The sequence below is a fragment of the Manacus candei genome, unplaced genomic scaffold, assembly GCF_025592945.1.
Source record: "Manacus candei isolate 608988 ecotype Guabito, Panama unplaced genomic scaffold, ASM2559294v1 h1tg000110l, whole genome shotgun sequence".
NCBI lineage: Eukaryota > Metazoa > Chordata > Aves > Passeriformes > Pipridae > Manacus > Manacus candei.
The window spans coordinates 116,091-129,999 of NW_026138158.1; the positions used below are offsets into that span (position 1 = coordinate 116,091).

At 61.6% G+C, this 13,909-nt stretch overlaps 1 pseudogene; it reads right to left on the bottom strand.

Annotated features, from left to right (window-relative positions):
• The window catches only part of LOC127461657 (zinc finger protein 729-like), a 258,708-nt pseudogene that overhangs the window by 83,843 nt on the left and 160,956 nt on the right, over positions 1 to 13,909 (bottom strand).

A 13,909-nucleotide genomic window follows, 5' to 3' on the forward strand; every position in this document is an offset into this window, starting at 1 on the left:
CAGTGCCCGCGTTTCGGTCCTGTCCAGCCCAGCCGCTGTTGGCCAGGGGCCCGTGCTGGCTGCTGGCCCCGCTCCTCGCTCCGTCCCGCTCGTGTCCCACCTCCCTGCTCTGCTGCTCGGCTCGGATCCGCTCTGCTCCCCACCCGCTTCCCTCCAGCGCTGCTTCCCTGCCTGCCCGAGCCTGACTGCACCCGCTTCTCTCCCTGGGCTGGGAACCTTTTTGCACTTTCCTTTGGCAGCCTTTCCTTTTCCTCATCTCTCCCTCTTCTTCTCCCCCCCTCGCTTTTACCGTTCCTTATTGGTACCAATAAAGTCAGTTGTGTGTGTGAGACCCAACATTTGGAGGTTTGGGCCTTAATCTCACCTTGGAAGGAATCATCTAAAAGAACCAGGTTGCAGCCCCTGTCCTGTCTGTAACAGGGTCCCAGGGTCAGGGGAAGGGGGGGAGGGCACTGGGAGAGGTGGGATGGAGATTCAGGGGGTCCCTGTGCCCAGGAAAAGGGGGGTCAAGGGGTGGCTGATGTTGAGGAAAATGAGGTCTGGAAAAGGCAGGAATGGGGGTCCAGGGGGTCTCAGGGTCAAGGAAAAGGGAGGTCTAGGAGAGGCAGGATGTCCAGGAAAGGGGGTGCAGGGGGGTGTTGGTGCAGGATAAGGGGGTTGAGGGGGGGGCCCGGTGCCCAGGAATTGCGGTCGAGGGCGTTCCCGGTGCCTGGGACCCCCCTGCAGGAAGCACAGGGAGTGGAGAACTGGGGGGGTCACAGAGATTGGAGGGTTTGGGGGGGTCCAAGGTCAAGGGAGCGGAACTGGGAGAGCTGGGAAGGGTCCAAGGTTCAAGGAAAGGCAGGGCTGGGAGTGGGAGAGGCAGGATAGGGGATCCAGGGGGTCCCTGTGCCCAGGAAAGGGGAGTCCAGTGGTCCCTTGTGTTGAGGGAAGTGGGGGCTGAGAAAGGCAGGAATGGGGGTCCAGGGGGTCTCAGGGTCAAGGAAAAGGGAGGATCAGGGGGCTGGGAGAGGCGGGATTGGCAGGAAAAGGGGCACAGGGGGGTATTTGTTGAGGATAAGGGGGTTCAGAGGGGTCCTGGAGCAAGGGATGGGGGTCCCGGAGTGTTCCCGAGCCAAAGAATGGGGGTTCCAGGGGGTCCCAGTACTCAGGAATGGGCCTCCAGAGGCGTCCCTGTGGCCGGGAATGGAGGTTGAGGGAGGTTCCCATGCCCGGGAACGGGTGTTCAAGGGGGTCTCGGTGCCCAGGAATGGACATGAGGCGGTCCCGGTGCCGCATAGGGAGGTTTAAGGGGGTCCCGGTGCTGAGGGAGAGGGTGCAGGGGGGTCCCGCTGCCCGGGAATGGAAGTTCAGGGGGGGTCCTGGTACCCAAGAATGGGTGTTCAGGGGGGTCTCCTTCCGGGAATGGGAGCTCAGGGGGTTCCCGCACTCAGCAATCAGGATTCAGGGGGTCCCGGTGCGGAGGGAGAGGGTGCAGGGGGGTCCCGGTGCCCGGAAATGGAGGTTCAAGGAAGTGCCGGTGCCCGGCAATAAAGGCTGAGGAGTTGCCCGTTCCGGGGGTCCCACTTACCCTCGGGCTGCCCCATCGAGACCCCCAGGAGCGCCAGGAGCGCCCCCAGCCCCAGCGCTGGAGCCATCGCGCTGCTCCGCTGGCCCCGCTGGGCGCAGTTCGGGAGACGCGGAAGCGAAAGTGGCCGAGGGAGCGCGGGGGGCGGGCACGGGGGAATTGCCGGGAATGCCCCGGGATCCCCTTCGGGACCCCTCCCGGCACCGCCCCGGGTCCCCCCGCCACCCCCGGGCCCCCTGGACGGGCCCGAGCGGCGGGACCCCCGGGCCGGACCGAGCTGAACTCGCGGGCCCTGCGCTTAAACTCGGCCTTAAAGGCGCCGCTTTGGGGCCAAAGCGGGGGAAGCGCCGCGATCAGCGGATGCCGCGGGGGCGGGGGGCGATCTCCCTGGGCCAGTGCCCGCCCTGGGCAGCCCCCACTGCCCCCCGCAGGGGTCCCGGGGTCAAGGCAAAGGGGGGCTCCCAAAGCCCCTGCCAGGGGGGAGCGGGAGCTGGGGCAGGAGCTCCGTGGGGAGAGAAAAGGGGGGGACAGCGGGATGGGGGTCCCGGGGGGGCACACACGCTCCAGGGGGGACACACGACCCCCGGGGACCCCCCTCAGCTTCTCCCGCGGGCGGAGGCCGAGCCCCAGCCCAGGGAGACGAAGCCAAAGACGGAGCCCCGACCCCCGTCAGCATCTTGGGGGGGCGGGGGGGGCAGGACCCGGGAAACGGCGGCGGCTGCTGGGAAGGGACTGGGATGGACTGGGATGGACTGGTATAATCTGAGACAGACTGGGAAGGACTGGGATAAGCTGGGACAGGCTGGGACAGACTGGGACAGACTGGGATGGACTGGGACAGACTGGGACAGACTGGGACAGACTGGGATGGACTGGGACAGACTGCCGCCAGCTCGGGCACATCGCCAGGGCTGGGACTCCTAAAGCGGCGGCTCCGGGCACATCGCCAGGGCTGTTTCCCGTAAACCGCGGCCGGCTCAGCACAGGGAGCTGGGATTCTGGGCCAAGCCGGGCGGGCACTCGGGGAGGCGGTGGCGGAGCTCGGGCGCGGCCCCGGCGCGGCTGGAGGGGGCGGGAGGGGGGTCCGGCGGGTTCGTCCCGCCCTGTCCCCTCCCCAGGGCCCGCGCAGGGAGCGGCTGCCCGCGGGCTCCTCCTTCCCGCCCAGCCCCGGCGGGCTCGGAAGGAGCCGCTGCCGCAGCAGCGCTGCCTCGTCCCGGCTCCTCTCGCCCCGACCCCTTTGGCTGCCCCGGGCCCGCCACTGGTCCCGCCCGGGGGGGACCGGCCTTGCAGCCGCATCGGCTGCTGCCACATGGCCCTGCTGGGGCAGGGCTGGCACGGGAGGGGCTTGGAGTCCCTGCCAAGCCGAGCCGGGCTGGGACTGAAAGACACACCCGGGCTGGGATGGACCGGGCTGGGAATGTACTGGGATGGGGGTGTGGGATGGACTGGGATGGGAATATACTGGGATGGGGGTGTGGGATGGACTGGGATGGGAATATACTGGGATGGGGGTGTGGGATGGACCGGGATGGGAATATACTGGGATGGGAGGGTGGGATGGACCGGGATGGGGGTGTTGAGCCAGATCGGGGCTGTGGGGGCTGGGCTGGCCCAGGATGCATCACGGTTGGATTTGAGCTTAGTTCTCTCTTCCCAAGATTGCTGTGCCAGATCCAGTGGGAATTTGGGAGGGGGAAGGAGGATGTGAGACTAAGAGGAGCAAGAAGAAGCAGCTTTCTCCTGCACGTCCTGCTCCGTCTCCCCTGGGCCTCCCCCTCCAGCCCAGCCCAGACTGGGGGTCCCACTTTGGGGTCCCCGTGACCCCCAGGTGTCTCCTTGCAGGGACCCCTCAGGTCAGGGCTCAATTACTCTTGGATTTGCAGACAAAAAGTGGAAATTGCTGCTGACTGGTTGGATTCCCTCTCCTTTGGTCACTACAGAAAAGCCCCTTTGAATCACTCCCACGGCCACCTGGGGACTCATTGCCCTTCCCTGGGCAGCAAAAAAAAACGGCCACAAGTATATTGGCCTGCAATAGTTTTGAAGTGCTCTTTGGGACACCAAAGTCCTTTATTTCCCCAAACCCAGTGTGTTTGGGAGTATTTTCCATGGTGAGTTCCTCTGTTTTTCCCCCCTAGGTCTCTTTTCTCCTCCTCTTCCTCCCCCACCTGGTTTTTGCTCCAGAATGCCCTAAACTGCAGCCTGGGGTAGAAGGAATTTGGGGGTTGGGGACAGTGCCCCCCCAGCAGCATCCACATTCTGTGCCAGTGGATGCTTGTCCTGTTTCTTTGGGTTCTTTCCTTACAAATATTCCACAAATGGCTCTGGTGGGGTCAGTTTTGCTTTGGTGAACCTGTGAATTTTGAACTTGGCCTTGGGGAATGGTGCATGGACAGGGAAAGGCTGAGCAGGGAAAGAATTTAGGAAAAACCCTGGACCAGGTGGGAAAATGTTCCCGACATGGGAGGTTGGAGCAGCAACAAGAGGAGGGAGCAAAGGCTGGGACAGGAAACAGTGAACAAAAACCAGCCCTGGGGAAAGGAAGAGGGTTAGTAAAAGGCTGTGACTGCCTCGGGGGAGTTTGGGGGATTCTCAGCTGTGCAAGTCCTTGAGACAACACCTTCCCAGGGCACACAGAGCCAGCAGGAGCCAAGGCTGAGTTGGGAAAACAAAGGCAGTCCTGGTGCTTTGAAGGCTCAAATCACCTCAAGCCCCTGAAGGGAAAAGGGGGCTTGACTTTCCTGGCAGGAAAGTGCCCCAAATCAGGCATTTGGCACTGCCCAGTTCCCGGCCTGAGCAGGAACTGGCTTGGTTTGCACAGACTGGGCTGCTGCGATGGAGCTGCTGCAGCAGAGAGCGGAGGGAGGCACCAGGAAAACCAGCTCCTCTTTTGGGGAGGTTGTTTCAAAGCTGTGCTTGGGTTTAGTGTGTGTGGGCACTAAATTAGTTCCAAAAGCCACAGGGGAGTGTTACAGCCCACCCTGCCAGGCCAGAGGAACTTTTGTTTGATTCTTGTATCCCTTGGAGTGAATTAAAGTGAACCAGTCCTGGATGATCAGTGTTTGCAGAGAGAGGGAGAGCATTTATTTTAGAGCAGTTGGGTTGCAAAGGAAAACAGGCGTGGAGCCCTTTGGGTTGTGATCCAGCCCCCCAAGGCAATGTGGGAGGGAAAAGAGAGCAAGAGAGAGAAAAGAATAGAAGTTGCAGTCGCCCCTCCGAGGGCTCTGCCCAGCCTGGTTGTTGTCCCCGGGGTCCTGCTGCGTCGGGGAGTTGGGGGGGAGAGAGGCCCCTGCAGCACAAGCTGGGGGGGGTTTCTGTCCCCTCCTGGGGCCTCCCCTGGGTGTGTTTGGGGCCACTTTGGCAGGGCCCAGAGGGGCTGGTTTGTGCCAAGTCTTTGTGGCCTGGGCAGGGGGTGCTTGGAGGGCAGCCCTGCTCAGAGGCCTTGTCGGGGCAGTGCTGGGTGTGGGCACCCCCCCAGGGGCCTCTGCCATGGCCGGGCCCAGGGCAGAGAAATGTCCAGGCCCCAGAGCCCAGAGAGGCGCCCCAGGGCCTCCCCAGTGCCACAGCCTGGGGGCTCCGGCCTCCTCCCCTCAGCCCGACCCTCCCTGGCCTGGCAGCAGCTCCTTTGCACAGCCTGGCCCAGCCCAAAGGCTGCAAGTCCCCTCCAACAGGCCAGTTCCTGCCGGGGAGGAGCAGGGAAGGATGGGCAAAGGGGTTGGCAAGCTGTGGGGCTGGGGGGTGCCCATCCCGTGCTGGAAGGGGGCTCGGGGGGGATGCAGCCCCAAAAATCCTTGGGTGCCACTGACAGCACTGGGATCCCCCCAAACTGAGCCTGGAGCCCCCACGGGCCTGGGGCTGTGCTGGGAGGTGGGGAAGGGACCCGGGGGGTACAAGAGCTGGGGCTGTGGGGTGCTCTTTGTGCCCCTTCCATGGGCTTTGTCCCCACATTTCAGCCTCAGGCCCATCAAGGACAAAAAGGTGCCCCTGGGGGTCACTGGGCTCCTCACGGGGCTGCTCCTCACCATCCTGGTGGGGGGAGTGGCTGAGGCTGGAGGAGCCACCCCAGAGCCTCCTCCTGCACAAACCCCTGCAAGGAGTCACCTGCACACATATGGTAAAGTTTAATTAACATTATCATATTAGATCAATATTTGGTGTAACAATAATAATAGATAGGATTGTATTTCCTACCTGCTTTTAACCAGCAGCAAAGCACAAGGATGGAAGGACGGGATCTGCTTGGAATTTGTAGGGGGCTCGTTAATTTGGGGGGGTTCTGGCAACTTTTTTGGGATGTTTCTGGCAGCTTTTTGGGTCCCAGCACTGCTCCCATCCCACCTCAGAGGGGGGAGAAGAGCAGAGCTGGTGAACCAGGAAACACAGACCTGGTTGGGTTTGGCTACAAAACTCCCCCTTGGCTGGTTTGGCCTTTCTAGAGGCGACTTTGCAGCAGATCCCTGTGGATTTGTGCTCCTGGGAATGCTCAAACACCGCAGGAAACATCTGCCATGGTACAGAGGGGTCTTGGCCAAAAAGGAGTATTTTAAGGAAGAAATCTCTTTTCCATGCTTCCAGCATGATCCCAGTTGCTCACAGCCACTCCCAGTCACTCCCAGTGTGCTCCCAGTCGCTCCCACTATGATCCCAGTCACCTCCAGCATGATCCCACTTGCTCCCAGTATATCCCAGTTGTACCAACATGGTCCCAACTGCCCTCAGAACGCTCCCAGTTACTGCCAGTATGACCCCAGCCACCCTCACTGTGGGCCCAGTTGTCCCCAGCATGGGCCAAGCTGCTCCTACTGTGATCCCAGTATGACCCCAGTTATTCCCAGTGTGGTCGCAGTTGCTCCCAGTTCCTCCCATTGTGATCCCAGTTGCTCCCAGTTGCCTCCAGCACAGATCCAGTCAATCCAAGTACGATCCCAGTCTTCCCCCAGCATGGTCCCAGCCAATCCCTGTTGCCCTCACAGGGTTCCAGTCACCCCCAGGATGGTTGCAGACTCTCCCAGTAGATCCCAGTTGCCCTCAGCATGCTCACAGTCATACCCAGTTACTTCCACTTGCCCCAGGATGCTTCCAGTTCCCATCAGTACAATCCCAGTCACTCCCAGTCTATGCCAGTTGCCTCCAGCATGCACCCTGTCACTCCCAGTTACTCCCAGTTCCACCATACTCCCAGCATGGCCCCACTGGCTCCCAGTTTTCCCCTGAATAGTTCCAGTCACTCCCAGTATGACCCTGGGCACTGACAGTCACTCCCAGGATGGTTCCAGTATGGTCCTGGTCACTCCCACAGTGATCCCAGTCACTCCCAATAGGATCCCAGTTGCCCCCAAGATGGTCCTAGTTGCTCCCAGGATGGTTCCTTTCCCTCTCAGGGACTCCCAGTCTGAGTCCAGTCTGGCCCCAGGCACTTTCAGTCACTGCCTGGACGATGCCATTTGCCCCTGCATGGTCCCAGTTGCTCCCAGTATGATTCCACTATGAGTCCAGTCATCCCCAGTATGATCCCAGGAACTTCCAGACACTTCCAGTGGATTCAGTGAATCCAGTTTGATCCCAGTCATCCCCAGTATGGTTGCAGTGCCTCTCACATACTCCCAGGGGTATTGCAGTCATTCCCAGGATGATCCCAGTATGAGCCCAGCAGGGGCCCAGCTGCTCCCAGGATGATCCCAGTTGCCCCCAGTGTGGTTCCAGTCACTCCCATTCACCCCTATTATGGTTCCACTCACTCCCAGACATTCCCAGTATATCCCAGTTGCCCCCAACATGCTCCCAGTTGCTCCCAGTATGATCCCAGTTGCCCCAGTTCTGGTCCCGCTGGCTCCAGTCCAGGTCTCGGTGTATCCCGGTGTCCCCCCTGTCCCCCCAGCCCCTTTGCTCTCACCCCCTTTTCTCTCCCCACAGAGCTCCTGACCCGCCGGCGGCCGCAGCCCCTCCCCATGACCTCGGGCCCAGCCGGGACCCCCCAAACCCTGCCCTGATTTTGGGGGCTTTGGGAGGGCACCTGCCCTTCAATACAGCACCCAGCACACCCCAAAAGGTGCTGGGACTCCCCTAAAACGCCAACAGCTCCCCAAGGACCCCCCAAACCAACCAAATCCCACCCAGGACCCCACCTAACCCCATTGTTGGGGGGACTTTTATGGGCTCTGGTATTACTGGGAGCCCCCCCGGTTTCGGGAGAGGAGCTCTGGGGTGAGTGGGGGGGGTGGGAAGAGGGGGGTCAGTGGGAAAAGGGGTGTGGGAAAGGAGAGAAAAGGGGTGGTGGGACCCCCACACTGAATGGGACAGGAGTGGGACCCCCCAAAAGTGGAGGGGGAGGGGGACTGAGGATTGGGGGCTGATGGGAAAGGGGTGGGAGAGGTCAGAAGAGTGGGGAAAAGGGGAGGGTGGGACCCCAAACTGAGCATGACGGGGGTGGGGATTGGGGGATGATGTGTAAGGGGTGGGAGAGGGGAAAAAAGTGGGGGTTGGGACCCCAAAACTGGGAGGGGCTGGGGATTGAGGGGACCATGGAAAAGTGGGAGGAACAGGGAGAGAGGTGGAAAAGGGGGTTGGTCTGGAGGGATGGACGGTCCCATGGGGGTCTTTGGGCACTGGGGGGTTGGGAAAGGGAGGTGGTCCCCCTGAGCTCCCAACTTCCTCTGGGTGCTGGGGGCTGCTGGATCCAATCTCAGCCTTGCATTGTGCCAACAGTTGAAATTTAGAGCAATTCTAGAGGGGTGACTGAACCACGTTTGTCCCCCAGGCTTTAATGAGGGCATTTAAGGAGGTACCTCGACCACCCCTTTAAGGGGGGGTTCAACACAGGGGGGGGCACGGAAAACAGAGGGTCAGGGCACATTTACCCCACTCTTCAAAGGTCTATTTGCCTCTTAGTGCCCCAGGGAAGCCAAAACCAGATCAGTCCAGTCTGGGCTCTCGGCTGTTCCCCGCACCAACTCTGCCCCAAACACATTCCCAAGGGCAGGGGATTCCATCACCCTTTTCGGGCACTGCCACTTCCCAGGGACAGGGAAACTCCCTCAGCACAATCTCCCACCACTTATTCCACTGCCCACAAACTGGCAGCACCTTTACAAAGGAATCCCTGCAGCAGCTCACGCAATAACACTCTTGATCAACACAAACCCTGACCAGCTCAGAAAAGCTCGTAGGCCTCGCTGAGAGGCTCTGGCTACAAAAACACACTTCAAACACAGCAAGAACACCACAAAGCAACCAAAACACAAACTCTAAACCAAACCAGCAATCTACTAAAACACTGGGAAGGGAAAGCAAACTCTAGTTCTGTAAAAGCAAGGAATCAGTGAGCAGAACTTTAAATTTCTCACCCCATGAGCCACCTGAAAGGGGAAGGGAAGGCAGGATCAGCCCCTCGGCCCATCCAGCACTTTCAATGCAAATCTTCCTTCCATTTCTCCTTATCCTTGATTTCTTTTTAGACTATTTTTCAGGTTTAGGTGGACTTTTGAGTTACTTTAGTCACAAAGCTAAATTTGGGGTAGCGTGACAGGCATCTGTTCTTTCTTGACAGATAAATCACTGAGGTCAAAAAGGTTCCCTATTCCCACCCTGCAGGATGCTTGTGGAGAAAGGCTGTGGGACCTTCACTGGCCCCATCCCTCAGTACATCCTTTCACACCAGGTGTCTATCAGGGTTTTTCTTTGCAGAGACCATCAGGACCTTCATGTTATCTGGGAACTGGAGTCTTCTTTTTCTCATCAGCTGTGCCAGTCCTTATTCTTCTTCAGTGTTTGAACTCTATTCCAGCACCAGGTCTCTGCTAAACAGGGGTCACCAGGAATGTTGGTCACCAGGTTTGTGCCCAACGGGGGTCCCTGTGGATCATCCAACGCGGGTCCTCCCATGGCTGATGGAGTTGGAGCAGCGGCCGAAGCTCTTCCCGCAGTCGGGGCACTCGGGGCTTCTCTTACCGGTGGGTCCGTTGGTGGGAGGTCAAGGCAGAGCTGTCCCTGAAGCTCTTCCCACACTCCCCACACTTGTGGGGCCTCTCCCCCATGTGGATGCGACGATGCTTGTGGAGGGTAGAGCTGTCCCTGAAGCTCTTCCCACACTCCCCACATGTGTAGGGCCGTTCCCCAGTGTGGATGCGACGGTGGGTGTGGAGGGTGGATCTCCGGCTGAAGCTCTTCCCACATTCCCCACACGTGTAGGGCCTTTCTCTACTGTGGATCATCTGGTGTCGGAGCAGGTGGGAGCTCTGTTTGAAGCTCTTCCCGCATTCCCTACATGTGTAGGGCCTTTCCCCACTGTGGATGAGTTGGTGCCTGAAGAGGTTGGTGGTTGTGCTGAAGCTCTTCCCACATTCCAAGCATTTGTAGGGCTGTTCCCCAGTGTGGATCATCTGGTGGCTGAGGAGGTTGGTGCTCTGGCTGAAGCTCTTCCCACATTCCTCACACGTGTAGGGCCTTTCCCCACTGTGGATCATCTGGTGTCGGAGCAAGTGGGAGCTCCGTTTGAAGCTCTTCCCACACTCCTCACACGTGTAGGGCCGTTCCCCAGTGTGGATGGGACGGTGGGTGCGGAGGTGGGAGCTCTGCCTGAAACTTTTCCCACACTCCCCACACGTGTAGGGCGTTTCCCCACTGTGGATGCGACGGTGCCTGTGGAGGGCGGAGCTGTGCCTGAAGCTCTTCCCACACTCCCCACACGTGTAGGGCCGTTCCCCACTGTGGATGTGCAGGTGGCTGAGGAGGTTGGTGCTCTGGCTGAAGCTCTTCCCACATTCCAAACACCTGAAGGGTTTCTCCCTGCTGGGAGGCTGCTCAGGGACCACCAACTCGCAGCTCCGCCTCAAGCTCCGGCCGCCTTCCCGGCACACGCTGGCTCTTTCCTCCTCACAGCCCCCTGGGATGGCTTTGGAGCCCCTCCTGCGGGGGCATCTCCGGCCCTTTTCCTCCCCGCTGCCTTCCTGCGCCGGGGAGCCCTTCAAAACGGCCTCTCCCACCAGGCTCTGCCGGGGGGATTTGTCCTCCGCGCTCTCCGGCCTCACCTCGGGGCCTGGGGCAGGAACCAACAAGGACACGCAGGGGATTTGCCTCCGGCCCACAGGGAAGCCCAAGGACATCCCCCCAACTCCGGCCCCACCAGGACGGCCACAAAAGACAAAAGACCCACCCAAAGGGCCACTGACTTCCTCCTCACCTGCCTGGGGGGCCCAAGGCATCTTCCTCTTCCTCGCAGCCTCCTCCTCCATCCGCCCAAGCTTTGGGAAGCAGAAATCCTGATGGGGGGGGAAAACAAGGGGTGAGCGCGTTGCCTTGGGGGTTCCTCCTGCCCAAGTCCAGCTCTAGGACTCACCAGGCATCTTGTGTCCATAAAAACTCCCAAAACATCAAGATTTAGACCAGACAAACAGAAAACATCACCATTTGGGAAAAAAAAAAATCCCAAAACTCCCTCCAAATCTGCAAAAGATCAAGAGTCAGCAAAAAAATACTCCAAAATATGAACATTCAGCTCAAAAAAACCCTCCCAGACGTTTCCCCTCTCTGGTCTCTGCACCTTTACCTTCTGGGGTCTCCCCTCTCTGGGCTGCTGGGAGTCCCGGGGCTTTTGGGGGTCTCAGGGGTCCCTTCTCCCCTCACTCTGCTTCAGGGGGCCGGGTTCCCAGACATTCCCCCTCTCCGCCTTCTCCACTTTCTTGGCCCGGGGATCCAAGGGGTCCCCACTGCCCAGGCTCCCCCTTCTCCGGGACCCCCCTTGCAGCCTCCCGGGGCTCCCGGGGCTCCTCCCTCTCCCTGCTCCCCCCTCCAGCCTGCCGGGGGTCCCCCAGCTCCGCCATCGCCCCGCTCCGCTCTCCACACTCCGGGGCTCCCGCCCTTCCTCCCCCCAGCCCCGGCTCTCCCGAGGGCTCCCCAAACCCGCTGCCTCGGCTCCCTCCGGCTCCCCCGGACCAGCCCCCCCCGCCCACACCGGCCTCACAATGGAGCCGCCGGGGCCTCACCCACCAACACCAACCCCCAACAAGGGGGGGACCCGCAGCCCCCCGACCACCCACGGGGCTCTGCCCACAACCCACCCCGACACCGCCCCAAAACACCCCCCGGGGACCCCCAGCAGCCCCCCGGCACACAGCCCCGCACAAGGGCCGCCTGTGCCCGAGACAACAAAACGCCCCCACAGCCGGGGGGACACCAGAGGCTGCCCCGGGGCAACGAGAGCAGGGAGCGGATCGGGCCCCGCACACGTGGCCGGGCTCTTGGCTCAGCCGGCCGGGATCGGCAACCAACAGCACGGCCCCGACCGCCGGGGGGGAGAAAAACAAGGGGTGAGCGCGTTGCCTTGGGAGTTCCTCCTGCCCAAGTCCAGCTCTAGGACTCACCGGGCATCCTGTGCCCATAAAAACCCTCAAAACACCAACATTCAGCCCAAAATCCCCTCCCAGGAGTTCCCCCTCTCTGCTCTCTGGGGTTAGGGGGGTCCCCCCTGTATGGCCTGATGGCACTTCTGCCTGCATTGGGGGTCCCCCTTCTCCGGGCTGCCGGAGGTCCCGCGGCTCCGGGGGGTTCCCACTCTCCGGGGTCCCCTTTAGTGTTGCCAGGGGGGTCCCAGGGCTCACTTCTCCCCACTCTGCCTCCCGGGGCCGGCCGGCCCTCCTCTCTCGGCTCCCACCCTCGCAAACCTCTTGGCGCTCTTGGCTCCCACCCCGCCTCAAGGCCCCCCCTCCTCTCCACACTCCAAGGCCTTCCCCCTCTCCGGGATCACCGCTTAAGGGGCCCGGTGCTCCCTCTCTGCTCCCCCCCCTCCAGCATTCCGGGGGTCCCCCAGCTCCGGGATCGCCCCTCTCCGCTCTCCCCACTCCGCGGCTACCGGGGTTCCCCCCCGGCTCTCGCCCCCCCCCCCCCCCCCCCCGCCATTGCCCAGCCACCGCCAGGACCTTTCGGCTGCTCTTCTTTGTGCTCCCGCTCGGCTCCTCCCTCGGCTGGGCCGCCGCTTTTGGCGGGTTTCCTCCTCCGGGATCCGCCCCCTGCAGCCCTTCCCCCCCTGGACCAGCCCCCTTGCCCCCCTGGACCAGCCCCCTTGCCCCCCCCTTGCCCCCCAAGCCATGGCCTCCCGCGGCAGGAGCAGGGCTGGAGCTGGGGCAGGTCGGGATGGGGCAGCGCTGGGCTCTTGGCCGCTCCCGCCCGCACTCGGCCCCCGCCGCAGCCCCCACGGCCGGGACAGCGCGGGGGGGCCCGGCCTGGGCGCCCCCCCCTCCCCCCTGCCCAAATTGCCGTCCCGGGGGGCGCTGGGGGCGAGGGGGGGGCGCCGGTGGGCTCGAGGTGGGGAGCGCTGGGCGCTGCGGCTCTGCCTGCACACGGAGGAGTTGCCCCCACAGCCGGGGGGGCTCCCGGCACCCCCAGTGCCCATTAAGGTCTCCCCACATTTGGGCTTTGGGGGCTCTGGGTGGGCTCTGAGCGGGTTGGGGGGTCCCTGTGGGTCTGTGAGGTGGTTCTGGGGGGTCCCGGCCCCTTTTGTGGAGCACTGGGTGCAGTGTTGGGGTGCAGGTGCCCCCCAAGCGCCCCCCAGAACGGGGTGACACGGGGAGGGGTGACACGGGGATTGAAATTCCCGATCCAAACCAGGGCCGGTTCTGCCCCCCACCCAACCATGGTTCCCCCGATGGGGTCTCCACAACCCCCTCCCCCTGCCCCGAGTATCCGGGACTGGGGAGAACTGGGAAGCTTTACTGGGAACACTGGGAGCAGCCGGCTGGGGTCAGAGTAAAAGCAGGGCCGGGGGGGGAAACACGATCCCCCAAAATCTGGGGGGACACCGGGATACACCGAGACCTGGACTGGAGCCAGCGGGACCAGAACTGGGACAACTGGGATCATACTGGGACCAACTGGGAGGGTGTTGGAGGCAACTGGGATATATTGGGAGTGGTTGGAACCATAGGGGTGAATGGGAGTAACTGGAACCACGCTGGGGGCAACTGGGATCATACTGGGAGCAGCTGGACCCCTGCTGGGGTCATGCTGGGATCAGACTGGGATCTTAGAGGGAGAAACTGGGTCAGTCCTAGGGGCAACTTGGAGCAACTGGGATCACACTGGGAGGAACTGGGAGCAACTGGGACCATGCTGGGATTACAGTGGGAGAGCTTGGCCCATGGTGGGGACAACTGGGCCCGCAGTGAGGTTGACTGGGGTCATACTGGGAGTGACTGGGAGAATTCTGAGGGCAGTTGGGACCAGTTGGCACAACTGGGATATACTGGGAGCAAGTGGGATCATACTGGAGGTGACAGGGATCATACTGGGAGCATACTGGGAGTGACTGGGAGCATGCTGAGGTCAACAGAGATCATACTGGGAGTGACT